The sequence below is a fragment of the Lynx canadensis genome, chromosome D3, assembly GCF_007474595.2.
Source record: "Lynx canadensis isolate LIC74 chromosome D3, mLynCan4.pri.v2, whole genome shotgun sequence".
NCBI classification, from domain to species: Eukaryota; Metazoa; Chordata; class Mammalia; order Carnivora; family Felidae; genus Lynx; species Lynx canadensis.
In genome coordinates this window covers 46509991-46533906 of record NC_044314.2, presented here as the reverse complement: position 1 = coordinate 46533906, position 23916 = coordinate 46509991, and positions in this window count along the sequence as shown.

Here is a 23916-nt window from a genome sequence, read left to right as displayed (position 1 = left end):
AGGAGTCTGAGAGTGGTTTCCCCAATAAAAACTCTTAGTAGCATACCCAGTTGTTTTGGGACTGGAGCTGGTATTCAGCCCTGGAACCCACAACTAGAGATGTGGCTGGGTCTCTAGAAGGGAGAACACTGCACCACCACAGCGGGTTCATACTACACTGATCTCCCCAGTCCTTCAAAGGGACTCACAGCCATATGCACAGCGGGAGACACGAAGTGCAAAGACCTTTATATCACACACTACTGCTCAGCACAAAGGAGTCCCTATGGAAGAGGCACTAAATAGCCACATAGCCAAAGCAGACAAAATGATTAGAACACTTGATGTTGGCAAAATTTTATTAGTGGCCACCCCAGTCAAGGTAGGATGAGCACACAAAGAGACCTTGGTGGCTGAGATAGAAGGTGAACATGGTTCCAACACCATGAACTCCCTCTTACCAAGGCCAATCCAGCTATTGCCCCCTCTGAATGTCCAACCTGCCAGCCCTAGTGAGAAGTGCAGGGTCCCCAGCTGACACTGTTCCTTAAGACACCTTTGACCACTTGGTGACAAGTTAAATACATTGGAACCCTTTCATTCTAGAAGGGCCAGTGGTTCATTTGCATATGAATAGATGCCTATGGTAAATATAGGCTTGATATTTCTGTCCACAAGGCCTCAGCCAGCACCAACTCTCCAGGGGCTCCTGGCCTGGATCCCTATGGTTGAAGTCCCACATGACACAGCAGCTCACCAAGGATACACTTTTCAGCAATTGAGGTACAGGAGTGGGCCCGTGACCTTGGGAATCACTGGCAGCACCACATGCTACACTGCCCAGAAGCTGCTAGCCCGATGTGGTGTGGGAATGGTCTGCTGAAGGTAAAATACCATCACAGAGGTAATAACCTGTGAGTATAAGGTACTATCCTTCAAAGCATAGTATATATGCTAAGTCAGGGACGTAATATGGCATGGTGTCCCATCAGGAAAAATACCTGGGTCTGGGAACCAAGAAGTCAGAGCAGGAGTGGCTTCACTTACCATGAACAATGACCAATGGGTCATTGGGAGAATTTTTGCTTCTTGTCCCTGCAGCTCTGGGCTCTGTGGAATTGGAGGCCTTCGTCTCCAGAGAGGGTCTACTCTCTCCAAGGGGCACAACAAAGGTCTCATGACTGCTTCCTGGGCATTTGGGCTCCCTTATGTCCAGAGACCAGCATTCAAGGGGAGGAGTCACCCTTCTGTCAGGGACCATTTTACTACTCATCAGGAAGAGGTAGGGCTACTGTTATATAATAGAGGCAGACAGATATATGTGTGACCCGCTTGGGTACCTCTTAGTACTTCCTTGTCCAATTATAAATATAAATGGACTAGTACACTACCCCATCCTGCAAATGTCATGGTTACCAGAGGCTCAGATCCCTCAGAAATGAGGGTTTGGTCAGCAGAGTTAGCAGCTGAGGGTGAGAGGATTTCAGAACAGTGAACCAAACCAGGGGTGGGGAGGTTACCGTAACTTCAGCTGCAGGCCTGAGACAGACTGAAGCAATGTACGTCCCTCTTTTAAGTTTCCCATCAGATAGAGTAGAGGCCCACTACCCTGGAGTTTCTGCTCCCAGAAAGGAGATGAAGAAGGGAATCCATGAAGAACAAGAGATAGACTGTGACAGATTTAGAGGACATGCTGCTCAGATGCCTTCAAGAAAGACTTGCTGCCCAGCTTAAAGGAATACAATTAATGGGCAGCTTCCAGATGCTAGCACCTTCAGGATGTGCCTTAGCTTTCACGGAGGGGTCATATTCTTCTTGAAGAGGCCTCCAGCCAATGGAGCATGCAAAGATTTGGCAAAAGAGCCTGGCCATTCCTGCCCAATGAAGAGCTCTTCTAATGGACAGCCTTTGCTCTGGAGCTCCTCTGTGGGCTAGCAGAGACTTAGCCACTGGGGCAATGATCCCCTGTCCGATCCTGCTTCCCACTTTTTTCCTTTTGTGGGTGTTATCCCCAAATAAGCCATCTGTACTCCTAATCCAGCCTATAATAGGGAGGGACAGGGCCAAACAAATCCAACAGGCACTAGGGAGTTGTCTCCCTGGAGTCTTTGTCTGATGTGAAAGAACATTTCTAGGGATCTTTCTCTCCAGGCTCTAGCCCCTCAGGGAGTAATATGTAAGGAGTCTCTGACCTTGCAGACTCGGTTCAGACAACTCTGATGATGGGCTCCCTGGTCCTACCACCCATAAGCTGCAGGGACTTCATGTCCCAGTCTCTTATTACCTTACATTTCTAAGCTCTTATTTTCCTTGTTCCTTCTGTTCCGAAGTTCCTGACTTTCAAGGCTTCTAAGTTAGGGGATCATGTTCTCCACTGTATCCTTGCCTCTTCTTCACATCCAGGTCTAATCTACATGTTTCATACAATCACCACTTACTGGTTTCCCCCTTCTTGTACTATCTCCCAGAGGTTTTAAATTCTCCCTCCATTCCCATCACTGAACTTGCTTGCACCACGCAAACGCCCAACGCTGTGCTTCTGTGGATCCATCCCTCTGATGGGTCTGCCTCCCTCCCGGTGCTTTAGGGCCCCTCCTGCAGTGGACCACTGGTGGCAAAGCAAGCTAAGCCTGCCCCTCCCGCCCCTGTGCACCTTGCGGATCCACACCTCTAATACACCCTTGGCCAGATCCCATCCAAGCAGCCAGATCCCATCCACAGCCACAAGCCTGGCAGTGTGGAAGCAGCCCAGACAGGAGCCTCACCACAACACAGTGAGTCCTGCCCCTGGGAGAGGGGAAGATAAGGTACACACCAGTCTGACTGTGGCCCCAGCGGTGGGCTGGAGGCAGACATCAGGTCTGACTACGACCTGGCCCACCAACACAAGTTTCTCTGGACAGCACAGGGGAAGTGTCCTGCAGTTTGGTGCCATCCCAGGGACCACCCAAAGTGATGAAATGGAAGAATTCTCCTCAAAAGAAACTCCAGGAAGTAGCGACAGCTAACAAATTGATCAAAACTCATTTAAGCAATACAATGAAACAAGAATTTAGAATAATAGTCATGAAATTAATCACTGGGCTTGAAAAAAGCATAGAGGACAGCAGAGAATCTACTGCTACAGAGATCAAGGGACTAAAAAAAGTCATGAGGAGCTAAAAATGCTATAAATGAGGTGCAAAATAAAATGGAGGCGGCCATAGCACAGATTGAAGAGGCAGAGGAGAGAATACATGAATTAGAAGATAAACTTATGGAAAAAGAGGAAGCTGAGGAAAAGAGAGATAAAAAAAATCCAGGAGTATGAGGGGAGAATTAGAGAACTAAGTGATACAATCAAATGAAACAATATCCATATCATAGGAATTCCAGAAGAAGAAGAGAGAGAGAAAGGGGCTGAAGGTGTACTTGAACAAATCATAGCTGAGAACTTCCCTGATCTGGGGAAGGAAACAGGCATTGAAATCCAAGAGGCACAGAGAACTCCCTTCAGACATAACTTGAATCGATCTTCTGCATGACATATCATAGTGAAACTGGCAAAATACAAGGATAAAGAGAAAATTCTGAAAGCAGCTAGGGATAAACAGGACCTGACTTACAAAGGTAAACACATAAGGGTAGTAGCAGACCTATCTACTGAAACTTGGCAGGCCAGAAAGGAATGGCAGGAAATCTTCAATGTGATGAACAGAAAAAAATATGCAGCAAGAATCCTTTATCCAGCAAGTCTGTCATTCAGAATAGAAGGAGAGATAAAGGTCTTCCCAAACAAACAAAAACTGAAAGAATTTATCACCACTAAACCAGTCCTACAAGAGATCCTAAGGGGAACTCTGTGAGTGAAATGTTGCAAGGACCACAAAGTGCCAGAGACATCACTACAAGCATGAAACCTACAGATGTCACAATGACTATAAACCCATATCTTTCAATAATAACACTGAATGTAAATGGACTAAATGCTCCAACCAAAAGACATAGGGTATCAGAAAGGATTAAAAAAAAAACCCATCTATTTTCTGTCTACAAGAGACTCATTTTAGACCTGAGGACACCTTCAGATTGAGAGTGAGGGGATGGAGGACTATCTATCATGCTACTGGAAGTCAAAAGAAAGCTGGAGTAGCAATACTTATATCAGACAAACTAGACTTTAAATTAAAGGTTGTAACAAGAGATGAAGAAGGGCATTATATAATGATCACAGGGTCTATCCATCAGGAAGGGCTAACAATTATAAATGTCTATGTGCCGAATATGGGAGCCCCCAACTATATAAAACAATCACAAACATAAGCAACCTTATTGATAAGAATGTGGTAATTGCAGGGAACTTTAATACCTCAATTACAACAATGGATAGGTCATCTAGACACAGGATCAATAAAGAAACAAGGGCCCTGAATAATACATTGGATCAGATGGACTTGACAGATATATTTAGAACTCTGCATCCCAAAGCAACAGAATATACTTTCTACTCGAGTGCACATGGAACATTCTCCAAGATAGATCACATACTGGGACACAAAACAGCCCTTCATAAGTATAAAAGAATTGAGATCATACCATGCACACTTTCAGACCACAATGCTATGAAACTTGAAATCAGCCACAGTAAAAGTCTAAAAAACCCCCAAAAGCATGGAAGTTAAAGAATACCCTACTAAAGAATGAATGGGTCAACCAGGCAATTAGAGAAGAAATTAAAAAATATATGGAAACAAATGAAAATGAAAATACAACAATCCAAACTCTTTGGGATGCAGCGAAGGCAGTCCTGAGAGGAAAATACATTGCAATCGAGGCCTATCTCAAGAAACAAGAAAAACACCAAATACAAAATCTAAAGAAAATAGAAGCAGAACAGCAAAGACACCCCAAACCCAGAAGAAGAAGAAAATATTAAAGATCAGAGCAGAAATAAACAATATAGAATCTAAAAAAAAACTGTAGAGCAGATCAATGAAACCAAGAGCGGTTTTTTGGAAAAAATAAACAAAAGTGACAAACCTCTAGCCAGCCTTTTCAAAAAGAAAGGGAGAGGACCCAAATATATAAAATCATGAATGAAAATGGAATTATTACAACCAACCCCTCAGAAATACAAGCAATTATCAGGGAATACTATGAAAAATTATATGCCAACAAACTGGACAACCTGGAAGAAATGGACAAATTCCTAAACACCCACACGCTTCCAAAACTCAATCAGGAGGAAATAGAAAGCTTGAACAGACCCATAACCAGCGAAGAAATTGAATCAGTCATCAAAAATCTTCCAACAAATAAGAGTCCAGGACCAGATGGCCTCCCAGGGGAATTCTACCAGACATTTAAAGAAAAGATAATACCTATCTTTCTCAAGCTGTTCCAAAAAATAGAAAGGGAAGGAAAACTTCCAGACTCATTCTATGAAGCCAGCATTACTTTGATTCCTAAACCAGAGACCCAGCAAAAAAAGAGAACTACAGGCCAATATCCCTGATGAATATTGATGCAAAAATTCTCAACAAGATACTAACAAATCGAATTCAACAGCATATAAGAAGAATTATTCACCATGATCAAGTGGGATTCATTCCTGGGCTGAAGGGCTGATTCAATATTCGCAAATCAATCAATGTGATACATCACATTAATAAAAGAAAAGATAAGAACCATATGATCCTGTCAATCGATGCAGAAAAAGCATTTGACAAAATTCAGCATCCTTTCTTTTTTTTTTTCAATATATGAAATATACTGTCAAATTGGTTTCCATACAACACACAGTGCTCATCCCAAAAGGTGCCCTCCTCAATACCCATCACCCACCCCCCCCTCCCTCCCACCCCCCATCAACCATCAGTTTGTTCTCAGTTTTTAACAGTCCCTTATGCTTTGGCTCTCTCCTACTCTAACCTCTTTTTTTTTCCTTCCCCTCCCCCAAGGGTTTCTGTTAAGTTTCTCAGGATCCACATAAGAGTGAAACCATATGGTATCTGTCTTTCTCTGTATGGCTTATTTCACTTAGCATCACACTCTCCAGTTCCATCCACGTTGCTACAAAGGGCCTTATTTCGTTCTTTCTCATTGCCATGTAGTACTCCATTGTGTATATAAACCACAATTTCTTTATCCATTCATCAGTTGATGGACATTTCGGCTCTTTCCATAAGTTGGCTATTGTTGAGAGTGCTGCTATAAACATTGGGGTACAAGTGCCCCTATGTATCAGCACTCCTGTATCCCTTGGGTAAACTCCTAGCAGTGCTATTGCTGGGTCATAGGGTAGGTCTATTTTTAATTTTCTGAGGAACCTCCACACTGCTTTCCAGAGTGGCTTAAACATCATAAAAGCCATTTATGAAAAGCCCACAGCTAACATCATCCTCAATGGGGAAAAACTGAGAGCTTTTTCCCTGAGATCAGGAACACGACAGGGATGCCCACTCTCACCGCTGTTGTTTAACATAGTGTTGGAAGTTCTAGCATCAGCAATCAGACAACAAAAGGAAATCAAAGGCATACAAATTGGCAAAGATGAAGTCAAGCTTTCGCTTTTTGCAGATGACATATTATACATGGAAAATCCGATAGACTCCACCAAAAGTCTGCTAGAACTGATACATGAATTCAGCAAAGTTGCAGGATACAAAATCAATGTACAGAAATCAGTTGCATTCTTATACACTAACAATGAAGCAACAGAAAGACAAATAAAGAAACTGATCCCACTCACAATTGCACCAAGAAGCATAAAATACCTAGGAATAAATCTAACCAAAGATGTACAAGATCTGTATGCTGAAAACTATAGAAAGCTTATGAAGGAAACTGAAGAAGATATAAAGAAATGGAAAGACATTCCCTGCTCATGGATTGGAAAAATAAATATTGTCAAAATGTCAATACTACCCAAAGCTATCTACACATTCAATGCAATCCCAATCAAAATTGCACCAGCATTCTTCTCGAAACTAGAACAAGCAATTCTAAAATTCATATGGAACCACAAAAGGCCCCGAATAGCCAAAGTAATTTTGAAGAAGAAGACCAAAGCAGGAGGCATCACAATCCCAGACTTTAGCCTCTACTACAAAGCTGTAATCATCAAGACAGCATGGTATTGGCACAAAAACAGACACACAGACCAATGAATAGAATAGAAACCCCAGAACTAGACCCACAAATGTATGGCCAACTCATCTTTGACAAAGCAGGAAAGAACATGCAATGGAAAAAAGACAGTCTCTTTAACAAATGGTGCTGGGAGAACTGGACAGCAACATGCAGAAGGTTGAAACAGCACCCTTTCTTAATAAAAACCCTCGAAAAAGTCAGGATAGAAGGAACATACTTAAGCATCATAAAAGCCATTTATGAAAAGCCCACAGCTAATATCATCCTCAATGGGGAAAAACTGAGAGCTTTCCCCCTGAGATCAGGAACATGACAGGGATGTCCACTCTCACTACTGTTGTTTAACACAGTGTTGGAAGTTCTAGCATCAGCAATCAAACAACAAAAGGAAATCAAAGGCATACAAATTGGCAAAGATGAAGTCAAGCTTTCGCTTTTTGCAGATGACATGATATTATACATGAAAAACCTGATAGACTCCACCAAAAGTCTGCTAGAACTGATACATGAATTCAGCAAAGTCGCAGGATACAAAATTAATGTACAGAAATCAGTTGCACTTTTATACACCAATAATTAAGTATTAGAAAGACAAATAAAGAAACTGACCCTAATCACAATTGCACCAAGAATCATAAAATACCTAGGAATAAACCTAACCAAAGATGTAAAAGATCTGTATGCTGAAAACTATAGAAAGCTTATGAAGGAAATTGAAGAAGATATAAAGAAATGGAAAAACATTCCATGCTCATGGATTGGAAGAATGAATATGGTTAAAATGCCAATACTACCCAAAGCAATCTACACATTCGATGCAATCCCAACCAAAATTGCACCAGCATTCTTCTCAAAGCTAGAACAAGCAATACTAGAATTTGTATGGAACCACAAAAGGCCCCGAATAGCCAAAGTAATATTGAAGAAGAAGACCAAAGTGGGAGGCATCACAATCCCAGACCTTAGCCTCTACTACGCTGTAATCATCAAGACAGTATGGTATTGGCACAGAAACAGACACACAGACCAATGGAATAGAATAGAAACCCCAGAACTAGACCCACAAATGTATGGCCAACTAATCTTTGACAAAGCAATAAAGAATATCCAATGAAAAAAGACAGTCTCTTTAACAAATGGTGCCAGGAAAACTGGACGGTAACATGCAGAAGATTGAAACTAGACCACTTTCTCACACCATTCACAAAAATAAACTCAAAATGGATGAAGGACCTGAATGTGAGACAGGAAACCATCAAAACCCTAGAGGAGAAAGCAGGAAAAAACCTCTCTGACCTCAGCCACAACAATTCCTTACTTGACACATCTCCAAAGGCAAGGGAATGAAAAGCAAAAATGAACTATTGGGACCTCATGAAGATAAAAAGCTTCTGCACTGCAAAGGAAACAGTCAACAAAACTAAAAGGCAACCAACGGAATGGGAAAAGATATTTGCAAATGACATATCGGACAAAGGGCTAGTATTCAAAATCTATAAAGAGCTCACCAAACTTCACACCCAAAAAGCAAATAATCCAGTGAAGAAATGGGCAGAAGACATGAATAGACACTTCTCTAAAGAAGACATCCAGGTGGCCAACAGGCACATGAAAAGATGCTCAACGTTGCTCCTCATCAGGGAAATACAAATCAAAACCACACTCAGATATCACCTCACGCCAGTCAGAGTGGCTAAAATGAACAAATCAGGAGACTATAGATGCTGGTGAGGATGTGGAGAAATGGGAACCCTCTTGCACTGTTGGTGGGAATGCAAACTGGTGCAGCCGCTCTGGAAAACAGTGTGGAGGTTCCTTAAAAAATTAAAAATAGATCTACCCTACGACCCAGCAATAGCACTGCTAGGAGTTTACCCAAGGGATACAGGAGTGCTGATACATAGGGGCACTTGTACCCCAATGTTTATAGCAGCACTTTCAACAATAGCCAACTTATGGAAAGAGCCGAACTGTTCATCAATGATGAATGGATAAAGAAGTTGTGGTTTATATATACAATGGAATACTACTTGGCAATGAGAAAGAATGAAATATGGCCTTTTGTAGCAATGTGGATGGAACTGCAGAGTGTTATGCTAAGTGAAATAAGCCATAAAGAGAAAGACAGATACCATAGGTTTTCACTCTTATGTGGATCCTGAGAAACTTAACAGAAGACCATGGGGGAGGGGAAGGGGGGAAAAAGTTACAGAGTGAGGGTGGCAAACTATAAGAGACTCTTAAAAACTGAGAATAAACTGAGGGTTGATGGGGGGTGGAAGGGAGGGGAAAGTGGGTGATGGGCATTGAGGAGGGCACCTGTTGGGATGAGTACTGGGTGTTGTATGGAAACCAATTTGACAATAAATTTCATATTAAAAAAATACCAAAAAAATAGAATGGGAGATCACACATTATTCATTCTAAATAGCGAAAAACATCATAAATGTAACAAAGTTCTGAAAAAATTAAACATATTTACTAATTATAAATAAATAAATAAATAAATAAATAAATAAATAAATAAATTCTCCCCTCCAGGATGAGGTGCCTGGCTCCTACAGTGCACCCAATCAATCTTGTCTATCTTTCCATACCTACACTCACAGTACTGCATGGTCCACTCATTCTAATTGACCTTGCAGCCATGTCCTTGTGCTATCCAGCCCCTTAGAACTTATCCGAAACTCCAGGTTTAACCTAAACTCCCAGGTGGGCCACTGGTCCAATCCATCCCATGAGCTATGGAAATTCTGATTCTGACATTAACTTGTCAGACCTGGGGGAAAAGGGAACGCATTTCTTGCCTTTCTTCTTTACCCCATCGTCCCATACTCCTATATAATTGTATGTACTCCCTGTAGACTACAAATTACTTCTGAAGCACCAGTCACATGGTATTTCTAAGCATCAAGGGTGATTCATGTTAACTTAAATTCCTGTTTCAAAAATCAATCATTTATTAATCATTAATTGATCACTTACTATAACCAGCACTGAGTCACTTTCAAACTAGTAGACCCCAAAAGAAGCACATCAGTAGGGTTTGGGCTGTTTGCTTATTTTTTTGCTTTACTACTTTCTGAATTCCGTCACTGACCTTTTGCATAGGTATTCTACTACTTTCTGGTATTTTAGGTGGGTGACCAAACCAGTATTACTGCCTTACAAAAAGAAGTTTTGTAATATTGTTTACACTGATATAACCAAGGACATTTTCAGAATTGACACATTTGTTTTTTGTCTTTCCTCATTATTCTGATTCCCTCTTTCACATTTATACTTTTTCCTCTTTTCTTCTCCTTTTAGAAAACTTAGGTTTAGAGAAAGGGAGTGTCTTCTTTTGAATACCACCATGATCGTTGCTTGTTTTTCTTTCTTTTCAGGTGCTGAATGAATCTGAAAGTTTCAAAATTAGGAGTAAGAAAGAAGAATTTAATTTTGAGAGTAACTTTCTAAATATATACTGAAAGCTCAAACCATCTGCGGCTATACAACATACGGTCAACATTAACCTGACTTTACTATTCCACTGTCTGATGTTACCGTTGCAGGAATCTCTTGCCAAAGATCAAGCTGAAAATATTTTTGTTTCAGAAGTGTCCCCCAAATCCTTTTTCCAAACCATAAGCCAATAGCTTGTTCAACTAGCCCTTATTAGAGTAAGTATCCTGTCCTTGACCCATCATATATTGACTGAAGACTCTCTTAGAAACTCTAGCATTGCTGTGTCCACCAGTCTTAACATTATTATGTTACCAAGCATACCCGACCCCAATCAGGGCACCCTCCCTGGCCAACACCACCTCCCGTACAGACCTCTCCCTCCATCTCAGAACTTCATAAATATCTCACTTTTGTCCTTTCTTCTCAGAGATGCTACTAAGACTGAGCCTTATTTTATTATGGGTTATTTTTGCTGTTGTTCAGAGAATTAGCATCAACAACCACCAACATTTGGTAGATACTTAGCACTAATCTACCCACCATGATAAATAGTACTGCCAAGGTGTTTTTAGTTTAGCAGGAGAGAGGGATAAATAAAAATCTATAATATAAGACAGAATATGGTAAATGCTGTAATAAATGCATAAGCAACTGATTCTGTTGGGACTCAAGAAGGATCTGCTGATGCTCTTTGTTACGGGAGGTAATAATAGAATTTAGATTGTGATAAAAGTGAGCTTGAGATTATGGAAGCTTACATCTTGCATTTGTTTCTCCTAAATCTCAGAGAGATGGCTCGTGGAGATGCCTATAGCCATTTTAGCAAGAAAAGACATGAAACAGTTCCAAAATTTCTTGAGCACTTACTCTGCGTCTGGAAAACATGATGGATCATGGGGCTCCATCAATGAAAAAAATATAATAGAGATTTTCCTATAAAAAAAAGTCTTGCAACAAGAGACTGCCCATCTGCCAGAGCCTTTCAACTCTCTCCACTGACTATGGACCCCCTTCCCAGCCATCTGGTGGAATCTAAGTTATGAGACACGGCACTATATTCCATGATCAGTCACCCATGCTTCCTGCAACCTTCTTGAACACTGGATAAACACACCAAAGCACTTGTTTAAACAGAGCTTATTAAAACTAAACTGCTATGATCCTCTTATTATATCTTTTCCTGAGGTTTGGTTGGTGACGGGGAAGGTGTAACCAGTGATGTACCCAATACATTTTGGTAAATATGAAGCAGATTAAACAAAGCAATGTGTTTTATGTTTTTTTTTTTTTCCTGGTAATCATATCGATTTTCTCTTAGGCAAGTATGGATTTTGTTTGTGCAGCTGACAATTACTGTTAAAGGTACAACATGGCCTGCAATTAATCTTCTGAGATGGTCTCAATATGAGAATGATTGAAATGGTATTTTGCAAGCCTAAATGGAAACTACCGCCATCAGAAATAAATATTCTGGCCACGTTCTGATTATCTGATTAAAGCTGAAAGGGACAAAAGCTATATTTGTGTTCACAGTAATTGTATATCCACATTGACCACAAGAAAAATAGCAACCTGATTTCCATTGAGATTTTGAAGTTCCAGTGTCTTACAGTCATTCAGCCTAACCCTGCTCAGAAGTGGTCCAAGTATGTGGAGAAAGAGCAGGTGTTGGCAGTGAGGGTCTCATTCTGCCCTCTGTCCAGACAGCAAGGTCCAAAGAGTTCCATAAAATGACCGCCAGTTGATCAGGGCCACTGTAATCCTATCAGGGCAACAGAGGCGCAACCTTCTACCTCATTAACACTGTTTATCTCATATTGTGCTAGCGTTCATTTTCACTAATATGATACAAAAATGTAATGATGTGTAAGTGTTTTTTAATGTCATGTAAGTGAAAACAGGTGGATAATTTACCATGGGCTCACACAGATTGGAGCTGGCTGGTGTTTCACAAAGAGAATGCTGAGCTCTTTGTGCGTGTAACTTGTTTTTACCTGGGTCAGATTTCAGCAACCTTGGTTTTTAAAATCACTTAGTCAAATCCATGTGAGACATCACACCACAGGTCTGTGGACCCAAAGCAAAAATCAGGAGAGTGATTTACTGGAGCTGAATGCCTCAACGAACAACAAGCACGTTTATATAGTTAACCTCCATTCAGAAAGGAAGCAAAGAGGGAGAGAGTGGTCTAAACGAGGTATCATGGATATGAAAAAAAAAGTCTGTATTGAGAGTACAAGCCCCTGATTATAGAGCATTTGCCCTGCCTATGTAACTGGCTGCAGAGCTAATGGGCAATCCTTGAGGCATAAGTCAAGAGTGTTAACTTTATAAGAGTCACAACACACATTGGGTGGTATTGATTGTTCCCTATTTTTTCCAGGAATTTAGAAAGGTTTAAGAAAACTCCAGGTCTTTCCATAAGAGACTCAGGTTACTTTCAGGCTCCCACCGTTATTATCAAGATATCAGTAATCAGGATTAATGTCATCTTCATCAATATTAGCTGAGCTAATAAATCTAGAGAAGCCAGGTGTCTTAGTGTCTTTTTCTGGGATGAGTGTTATTCAGATTCTCCCTTGACTATTTTGTTGATGAAAGGTTATAATATATTTAATAACATCTAAGGAAGTAAAGAGCTAATTTTGTAAGTGAAAGTGAGATTCTTCTTTCTGCTCCCAAACATATGTAGAGAGAGCTCTTTTCTTGAACTTTTTAGTTTCCAGAGTTTCTATTTTTCCCATTGTAATATTGAAATAGAAGAAAAATGTTCCCCATGGAGCACATTTCTGCAGCCTTGTTCTGTGTCTCACTTTGCCTGTCCTGCCTGTGATTCTACATTCCAGAATGCCCTGCGGGAGAAAGAAATTGTGTCCAGACACAGCCATGGGAATGGAATTTCCCATACCTTGAGAGTGACCTCCAATTTGACCTTAAAATTAAAAACTTGTTTGTGAACTCCTGAGAGAGAAAAAAGTATATAACAGTAGCTGCTGTTTAAAAATATAATTGGCAAGCATAGTACAGAAACAACACATGAGTCAATCACGGGCCCCCTTAGATCCCAGCAACTCGCAGCACAGATTTCCTGTGTTTTGCTGCCCATGAATGGACGAACCACCAGTGTAAACATCCAGGAGGGAAAGGAGCTATTCCCTTCTAATCCCAATTTGCACTGGTACCTTTTCCCAAGTACTTGTTTTAGGACTAGCATTTCTTATTCATTCAGTCACAGTCTGAGAATTTGTCATCAAGCTTGTTTATGCTTTAAAAGCACAGATTAGGACTTTGGCACTGGAGAAAGGCATAAGTCTTAATTCTATAATTTGCCAGAAGTCTGACCTCAGTTTCCTGATCTGTAAAATGGTGATAAATAATGGTGAAAAACAGAGACAGTTGCTTTGAGAACAAGAGGATAAACACTAGAAGTTGCATTTCACTAATATCCTATATCACGAATTTCTCCTCTTGTAGAAATAGCTGAATGACTATTCCTTATGAGTAAGAGAGCTCTGAGATGGCTGTATTCTCTTCTTGTGAGAAGATGATTCACACCATTATATATTACTAATATTGACAATATCTCATATTTCACAGCTTACAAACATTCACATATTATTTAATCCTTGCGACTATCTTGTAATTAATGGTTATACTGCTTATATCATCCAGATGGCATATTATTACCTCTATTAACGTATTAGGAAGGTAAGGTCCAAATATTGGATGTGACTATTTTGAGATCAGATACTGTCTGTGCAACTAGACCACAAATTTGAGGAAGGTCCTGCCTTGGGAAGTCCTTTGCCACTTTAGAAGAGCAAGTAGATGAAGTGACAAGCTACACTGGGAATTCTGAATTGATTCTCTATCACTAAAAATGAAATCAAAGACCTATGTCAGTCAGGGTCTAGAGTGCCAGTGGCCAGTAGACATTTCCATGTCAGCCAAGAAAGTATTATTGTTTAGTGTCAATGTTTTTAATCTTTGCAGTTCTTGTGAGCTGTAGTGGTTTAAGAGATGCTTGGCTAGAAGTTGGGTTGTTATTATTTTTATGCATTTGTTTGTTTGTTTTGCCTAAATAAATAACTGTCGGTTTTGCCTAAATAAATAACTCATCACAAGTTGATATATTTACTGCATAGCAAACGGGTAGGTTGTCTTGGGTTGTTCAAGTTAGGAAAAAACATTTTTTAGTTTTGGCAGAGTGATAGACATAAGAGTTTTCAAAAGGTTAAAAGATACATTTTATGTACATTTCATGCTGCTTAATAACTACTTTAACCTGCTGAAGTAAAGCTGAATTTCACTAATATCCTATTTAGTTGAGGACCGCTGTGTCCAGAACTCTGTTACAAACCATGAGGAATATTTTCTTCTTTAAATGACACAACATGGTTTCTGCCAGAAGATACTGAAAATCTAGCAGACATTAAGTGACTTCCAGAACTTTCTTTTTTTTTTATTTTTATTTTTTAACATTTACTTATTTTTGAGACAGAGAGAGACAGAACATGAACAGGGGAGGGTCAGAGAGAGGGAGACACAGAATCTGAAACAGGCCCCGGGCTCTGAGCTGTCAGCACAGAGCCCGACGCGGGGCTCGAACTCACAGACTGTGAGATCATGACCCGAGCTGAAGTCGGACGCTCAATCGACTGAGCCACCCAGGCACCCCAACTTCCAGAACTTTCAAGAACAATACAAGACAAAATATAATCCAAAGTTATATTGTACAACTGTCAGACATTGGATGAGTTGGGGAAGTAGTGGTCAGCTGCAGTAGCCAGAGAAGACGGAAGCACAGCTCTCTTGGCTGAACTTGCACCATTCATCCTCCTAAGCTAAAAAAGAGAACTCCCTGTTATAAGAAAAGCCTTGACAGAGTCCCCAAAGAACATCAGGGTCTCTGAAAACCAGATATGGGACAAATATTTCTCTTCTTGGAATTGCTAGATAACCACAGCTCTTCAGAACAAGAGTTCACTGTGATTGCCTACCTTCCTGAAACATCCCCAGTTTTCTGGACAAATGGAGAAAGACTAATATGTGAAAATTCCTTTTTGAGTCCTGTGTTTCATTTCTGTGTGGGTGTTTTGCATAATTTTCTAATGTATTTAGAGAGAAACTCATCTCTTTACACCCCAAATAAAGAAAAAGAATATTGTAATGCTTTTTCCTGGCAGTGGTGGGAAGGGGGGGGTTGTAATTAAATTTTATACCTTCTCAGAATCATGCCCTTAAGAGGATCATATAAAGAACAACACTCTCCTCCTTTTTTCTTGGAATGGGAGTGGTCCAGTAAGAATGCAGAAACTCAACTCTAACGCCAAGAAAGCTTTTTGGTGGTTTGCTACCAATCACTGAGCAGGCAGTGAGCCCAAGTCTAAGGACCTGTGAACATTCCCACATTGAGACAGAGGATTAAAAGCAGCAGGGCAATAGGATATATAGGTGTTAACCTATATATTTTTTGGAGGTTGAAATTGATAGGGAACATAGGGCAGATGTGATTCTTTTGGCTCATTTCTTGCTGTCCTGAATTTTCCATCTTACTTGAGATGAAAGGAAGCAAGATATGATCTAGCTCAGAGATACAGACCTTCCTAATTTTCCAGACCCTATAACATCTGTTTCTTTAAACCCACCCAGCCAGCCATAGCTGATGGACCAGACTGAACACCAACACAGGTGGAGTGAATCCATTGCATGGCCAAAGAGCAATCTAGACTGACTTTTTCAAGAATTTAAACTAATAAACAGACACAGAGGAGGATGGCTACTGACTCAAGATATTGAAAGAGCAGTAAAGAAAAGCCCAAGGACTCTTGTCGATGAACTCCTAGAAGATGTCCTCCTTTGTATCTGTTCTACAATAAATTACTTTCACTTAAATTAGCTGATTTGCAACAAAACCATCTCTGAGTCAGAGCCTGTGCAAGTCTTTCTGCTGTTAACAGAATTCAGACAGGAGGAAGCATAGGGGCTGGAGGAATTCATTTCGTTCAGAGGGAGGAAGCCAGTGTCCCTATAAAGGCTCTTATCGTGTTTTTTAAAAGTTTTTAATCACGATTTTTGTATTCTAATGGTAATATATGTTCATTATAGAATCCAGAAAAGCACAAAGAAGAAAATAAAAACAATGTTCTTCAAGCACTAATCACCATCAATATTTTGCTTTAAATGTATATAGTCAGATATATCACTTTTTACAAAAGCAAGATTGTGATGTGTATACTATTTTAATCTTTTCCCCCCACTCAATATAATTTGAACACATATTACATCATTATGTAGTATATCATCATATTCTTAATTCTTCTATTGTTGGACATTGAGGCTATTCCCAGTTTTTTTACTATAAAAAAATCCTAAAACAAAATATCCTAAAAGAATACTATTTAAAAATATCCTTAAAATCTTCTTTGTAACAGTGTATAAGTATTTGTATGCACCTCTGATAATTTAATTCATATAATAATCTACTAGAGGAAAATGTACTTCAAATCAGTCCAAGGTAAGCTTTCGAGTGTTTCTAAATATAAAAGCAAAGGGAGAAAACATAAACATTACCAACAGGTTTGGCTTCCTAAAAATGGAAAACTAGGCTCCTTGTCTCCATTTTTGCCTACACCTAAGGATATGCCTAACTGTCCAACCCAGCTCAGATATGGGGGTTGAAGTGGTGGCAGCAGAAGGGAGAGGAGGGATTTCTTTCAGTCATCAAATTCCAAAGGTACCAACAAATATGGAAGCCCAGTATCCAACGGTGGCCATTTGAAACTGAAGATCCAGATGGCTTTATCCTTAGAGGCCTCCTTTGAGTTTGGGCTCCTTCCTTATGTAACCAGCATGCTCAAGTCCAACCCACATGTCGAATTAGACTTCGAGAGAACAAGAGAGAGACTAAAGAGGTGATCAGATATGCCTTATGAATCCCTCAATCATATGTTTTTATTTAGGTAAGAAATTTTTAAGGAAAGAATGCCATTTAAGCCTATTAAGAAGCTTATTTGTTCTAACATAATGCACAAAAACACATTGGTGAATTATCAAGCTGACAGTGCACTTAGTAATGAGTGAGGATTAATGTCTTTGCAGAAATGTGATTCATGAATAAAAACAGATACAAAATTAAACTCTAGACATACACAGTCATTTATAATCTTTAAAAAGAAGACTGTGCTGAGCTGTGAATGATTTCTGCATAGGACCAAGGTAAGAAGGAAATAGGAGGCAAGAAGGGATGTGGGGTTCAATTATTCTCATCTGGTTTTGGGGACGGTTGGGCTGCCATGGCCCACTGCTCTCTGCCCTGCCTCTGGCCTTTAAGCCGGCACAACACAAACACCTAAAGGTCAACAACAAATGCCTCCAGATTGTTTGCAGCTAGACCTTCCTTCTTTATTTCCAGCTATTCTTCTTCCAACACTATTTCCACCGGATCCCAAACTCTTAGTAATTATAGTAATTGTTACGGGTTGCATTGTGTCCCCCTCAAAGATGTTGAAGTCCTAACCCCAGAACCTGTCCCTGTAGCCTTACTTGAAAATAGGGTCTTTGCAGATGATCAAGTTAAGATGAGGTCATACAGGAGTAGGGTGGGCCCTAATCCAATATGCTTTTGTTCTCATAAAAAGGGGAAATTTGGACACAGACACACCTACAGAGAGAACACCATGTGGACATGAAGACAAACATCAGGGTGATGCATCTACAAGCCAAGAAATGCCAAAGATGGCCAGCGAACCAGTGGGAGCAAGGAGAGGCATGGAACAGACTCTCCACGGCTCTCAGAAAGAACCAAACCTGCCGACACCTTGATCTTGGACATCCAGCCTCCAGACTGTGAAACAACAGATTTCAGTTGTTTAAGCCACTCCGTTTGCAATACCTGGTTAAGTATGGCAACGCTGGCAGACTAATACTGCAATGCTTCTCTACCCATAGCTGGACTTGGCCCTTTGTTCTCAGTCTCTCCAAATTTCCAACCTCCTATCTCTCTGCCCTAGTCCTGACTCCCAGGAACCCATTCTCCATCTGGCCACTAGGCTGTCCCTCTGGTCCAGCCATACCCTGCTTGCAGGTAACTTTCCACCCTGAGTATGTGTTTGTGTGACCAGGTAGGGCAAAGGGAGCCTAGGGGCCTAGGGTGCAAAGAGTAAGGACGCTGACAAAGGAGCGGAAGTGAGCTTGAAATCAGCCATTGAGTCTCTTCTGGCTCCACAAGCTGTGGAAGAGAGAGGAGATAAGAGCTGGTTCTGCTCCTGGGAGTTTCCAGAAGGCAGCTGCTCCTGTGCATCCCCACTACGTCCACGTTCTGTGCAGGCCTATGGCCGGGAGGGTAGACTCTGCAGTCAGGTGGCCTAAGTTTGCCTCCTGACTCTCACGTACTGGTTGTGTGGCCTAGTGCAAATTACACCTCTGTGCCTCAATTTATCCATCTATAAAATGGGAACAATAATAGTCCCCACTTCACATGGCTATTGTGAGGACTTAAAAAGTCAGTATATGCAATGTGCGTGGCACAATGCCCGGCATATGGTAAGCAATATGCAAGTATTTGCTTTTTTCATTTTTTATTCTGTAGAGGATCATATGTCCCAGTTTTCCTGGAACTATCTCAGTTTACACCTGTGGCTTTGGCATAATTATAGCAACAACAACAACAATTGCTCACATCCCCTCCCCACTTCACTCTTTTTTTAAAAGTTTATTTTTATTTATATTGAAAGAGAGATAGAGAGCAAGCAGGGAAGGGGCAGGGAGACAGGAAGACAGAATCCCAAACAGGCTTCTTGCCATCAGCACAGCACCCGATACCGGGCTCGAACACACAAACCATGAGATCATCACCCCAGCCAAAGTCAAGAGCCAGCTTAATGAACTGAGCCACCCAGCGCCCCCCTCCCCACTTTATTCTTAAAGTGATTCAGGGTAAGTCTACAAATCAATGACTTCTCTGATTCTGAAAGATGAGGTCATTTCTATGGCAACCCCAATTCTCTGCCTCAATATCTGGAAGTATTCCCTTCTTAGAGAGGAGGAGGCCGACCCTGAGACAGCTCAGTTTGGAGTATCCCTGCTAAATGCTACCATTCCAGGCTGGGGTGCTTTCTGTGATACATCCTGGGAATCCTATACCTCTCCTCCCTTTGCCCTCACAAGTGCAGGACCCCACAGGCCAGTCGTCCTAAGGATAATGACAACTGCTTCCTTATCAGCTGGGAGGGAGTCTGAGGCCATAAACTCCACACAGAGTGAGGCTAAATAGACAGAGACGTAGTCCAGCGTACTGGAAAGACCTTTCGGACCTCACTAGGAGATACTCCCCTAAAATCCATCTGTTCCCAGAGCAGCCTTCTTTGACTGACTCCTCAAAGATCCTCCAGTCTCTCTCACTTCCAATCTGCTTTTAATCTGAGTTGAGGCCCCACTCAATTAGCCATAAATTCTACACTGGCCTCTCCTGATGCTTCATTCCCCCCATCTCTCCCCCTTGGCCCCCTTTGTTCTCTTCCTCCCTTTTAATGAGTGTTTATTGATCCATCTTATTATGAGCCAGGCATAGTTCTAAGTTTTGGGGATTCTGTGGTGAGTAACACAGAAAAAGTCTGTGCCTTTGTGGAACTTACATTCTCATGGGGAAAAAGAAACACTAGACAAACAAACAAGAAAAAAATACTTTTAACATTTTAGATTGGGGGTTGGCAAAAATGTTCTGTGAAAAGCTGGAAAGTACCTATTTTAGGTGTTGTAGGACTGTGTGTTACAGCTATTCAGCTCTGCCACTGTGCTGAGTCAGCCATACACAGACAAGTGGGTGTGGCCGTGTTCCAGTAAAACTTTATTTATAAAAACAGGAAGCGGGTCAAATAGGCCACGAGTCCATAGTTGGACGCTCCTGCTTTATAAAGCAACAATTCCATGAAGAAAATAAGTCTATTGTAACTGAGAGGAAGAATAACTTAGGGTGCTCAGCAAAGGCCTCTAAGAGAAGCAGAACTTTGTACTAAGCCCTAAATGATGAGAAGGAGGAAGCCATGTCTCAGAATATTCTAGGCAAAGCAGTCAGCTGGTGTAAAAATCCAAACAAAAAATTGAGCCTGGAATGTTCTAGAATGGGAAAGAAAGCCAATATGGCTGCAGCATATCAGGGAGAGCAACTGGAAAAGCAGTAGGTGGGGGAGCTGGAGCCAAGGTACAAACTTGGAATTTATTCTAAACAAAACAAGCAGCCATTGGAGGATTTTAAATAAAAGAATGACATAATCTGGTTCATGTTTTTACAAGTTCACTCTGGTTGCTGTGTGGAGAATAAATTATAGAGGATAAGAAGTGACCACAAAGACTTGTTAGTGGCCTGTAAGGAGTGGTCCCAATGAGTCCAGTTTTTATAGTTAGTCCAAACTGGAACACTGGTTGAGGCTTTCCAGGATTCCCACTGTCTCAGTGAGGCCTTTTTGGTTGCAAGCCTCAAAGGCCAATTCTGAATGACTTGAACGAAAAGGGAATTGGTTAGAAAGGAATGGAAAGTGGGGATCTAAAAATCAACCTGGTAAAGGCAGAGGTCTAGGAAGCAAAGACTATTTGATTATAGCGAAAGGACTCCTGTTAAATGAGGATAAGCTCCAAACATTAAAAAAAAATCCTGAATCACTAAGATTCCTCAGAGTTCAGTTGGTTGACTTCTTGCTGGAAGCCACTCTTGGTGGGCAGAGAACACAGCACCTTGCCTGAAAGTCTCAGCAAGAGTACAGATGATGAGGCAGATATGATCACTCATTACCAGTGGGGAGAATGGAGGTTAAGGGGCCCAATTCCAACAGAAATCTTCAAGATGCTCTTTTCTGGTGCCCAGTTCCTACTGAAGGGAAAACCCTTCTCTTCCTTTAATTGACCTGTCACCATGAAGTCTAGTGCACGTTAGAAAGAAGATACTTACTGAGTTAGAAGAACGTGTCCAGTTTATCCACTTCCCCCACTGCACAGCACCAGGGGATCAATTCCCCTGAAAAATGCTGCTTTGATCTCCAGAGTTAGAATCATGTGATCTGGAAGTCAAGGTGCTCCCCTGACCTCCCAGCCTCACACACCAGAATGGGGACTTCAAACTGGCCCAGTGGTTTCTTGCTGTTTCCCCAATACAGGAAACATGCTCCTTCTCCCTCTGCAGCTTTGCCTCTGCTTTTCATCTTACCTCAAACTCATCCCCAAATTCTCCAAATGTTTATCAGGTACCATTATATGCAGGGTACAGTGCTAGGCACAAACTAATCACTCTGAAGCTTTAAAGCAGTGATTCTCAAATTTTAACATGTACCCAAACTACCCAGGGAGCATGCTAAAATGAAGATTCTTATTCCATTGTTAGCGGTAAGGCCTGTGAGTCTACATTTCTCACAAGCTCCCAGTTTAGCTGATGCTTCAGGCCTATTGGTCATGCATTAAGTAGCAATTCTGCAAGTATATGCACTTGATAATAACACCTTCATTTAGTATTAATTACTACCATTTATATAGTATTTTGAATTCTACCAAGTAATCTGTAACTCTTAGGATAATTCCATGAGTCAGCACAGTAGAAATTATTATATCCATATTCTAAAACACATTTTGCTTCTCCCAACACACACACACGCACACACACACATACACACACTCACACACACACTCGCACAAATACATTTGTATATACATGGTTCTCTGAACCATATTAAAGTAAGTTTCAAACATCATGATACTTTATGCCTAAATACTCCGAAGAGTATCTCTTGAGAAAAAGATATTCTCCTGCTTAATCTGAGTAGCACTGTCACACATAAGAAACTCAACATTGACACTCTAATATCTAAGATATAGCACATATTCAAAGCTCCCTCATTGTCCCCACAATGTCCTTTACAGCTGGGTTTTTTTTTATTTTTTAAATCTAATCAATGATCACACATTGCATTAGTAGTATGTGTATTCATCTCCCCACTGTTTTTTTGTTTTGTTTTGTTTTTAAGGTTTATTTATTTTTTTGAGACAGAGAGAGACAGAGCATGAATGGGGGAGGGTCAGAGAGAGAAGTAGACACAGAATCTGAAACAGGCTCCAGGCTCTGCACTGTCGGCACAGAGCCTGACGCGGGGCTCGAACTCACAGACTGTGAGATCATGACCTGAGCTGAAGTGGGACGCTTAACCGACTGAGCAACCCAGGCGGCACTCCCCACTGTTTTTAATGTCTTATGATAATAAAATTTTTGAAGATTTCAGGAATGTTTTCATTAGATAGTCCTATAATCTAGATTTGCCTGGTTGTTTCTTCATGATTAGATTCAGGTTAAACATTTTTGACAAACTATTACATAGATAATACTCTCTACTTCTCATTACATTATATCAGGGGATTGATGATATCAGTTTGATTCACAGTGGGTCATGTTAGGTTTTAATCACTTGGTTAAACTGGTAGCCACCAGATTTTTCACTGGGAAGATACTTTATCTCCTTTGCGATTAATAAGTAATATGTTGGATGATACTTTGAGATATTTTTCTCCATTTGGTGTTACGCATCTCTAAAATGTTTTGTTTATAAGTAATTATAGATACACAAGAGGCTGTAAAAAATAAAACATACAGGGAGGTCTTGTGCACTCTTTATGCCACCTCCTGCAAAGTTAGCACCTTGCGTAACTGTAGCGTACCACCCAAACCAGGAAGCTGACATTAGTACAGTCCACAGAGCCCATTCAGTTTTACATGCCTTTGTGTGCTTGTCTGTATAGAGTGCTATGCAATTTTATCAGGTGTGTAGCTTTGTGTAATCACCACCACAGCCAAGATCCAGCACTTGAACTAACTGACATTTATAAAACATTTCACTACTAGTAATAATAGAATATATAATCTTTCCAAGTGCACATGGAATGATGAACATGATAGACTATGTTATGGTATCAATAGCTCAATAAATTTAAAAAATGTTGAAAACATACAAAGTATATTAAACTAGAAATCAAATAAATTAGAGAGCAATCAAATAAATCTATCTGAAAATTTCCCAAATATTTTTTTAAGTTTATTTATTTATTTTGAGGGGAGAGGGGGGAACATGCAAGCAGGAGAGGGGCAAAGAGAGAGGGAGAGAGAGGACTCCAAGCAGGCTCTGTGCTGTCCGTGTACAGCCCAACACAGGGCTTGAACCCACAAACCATGAGATCATGACCTGAGCTGAAACCAAGAGTCAGATGCTTAACAGACTGAGTTCCCCAGGTGCCCCATTTTGAAACTAAATAACACATTAGTGGATAAGTCATGGGTCAAAGAAGAAATAACAAAAGAAACTGGAAATGATTTGACCAGAATAA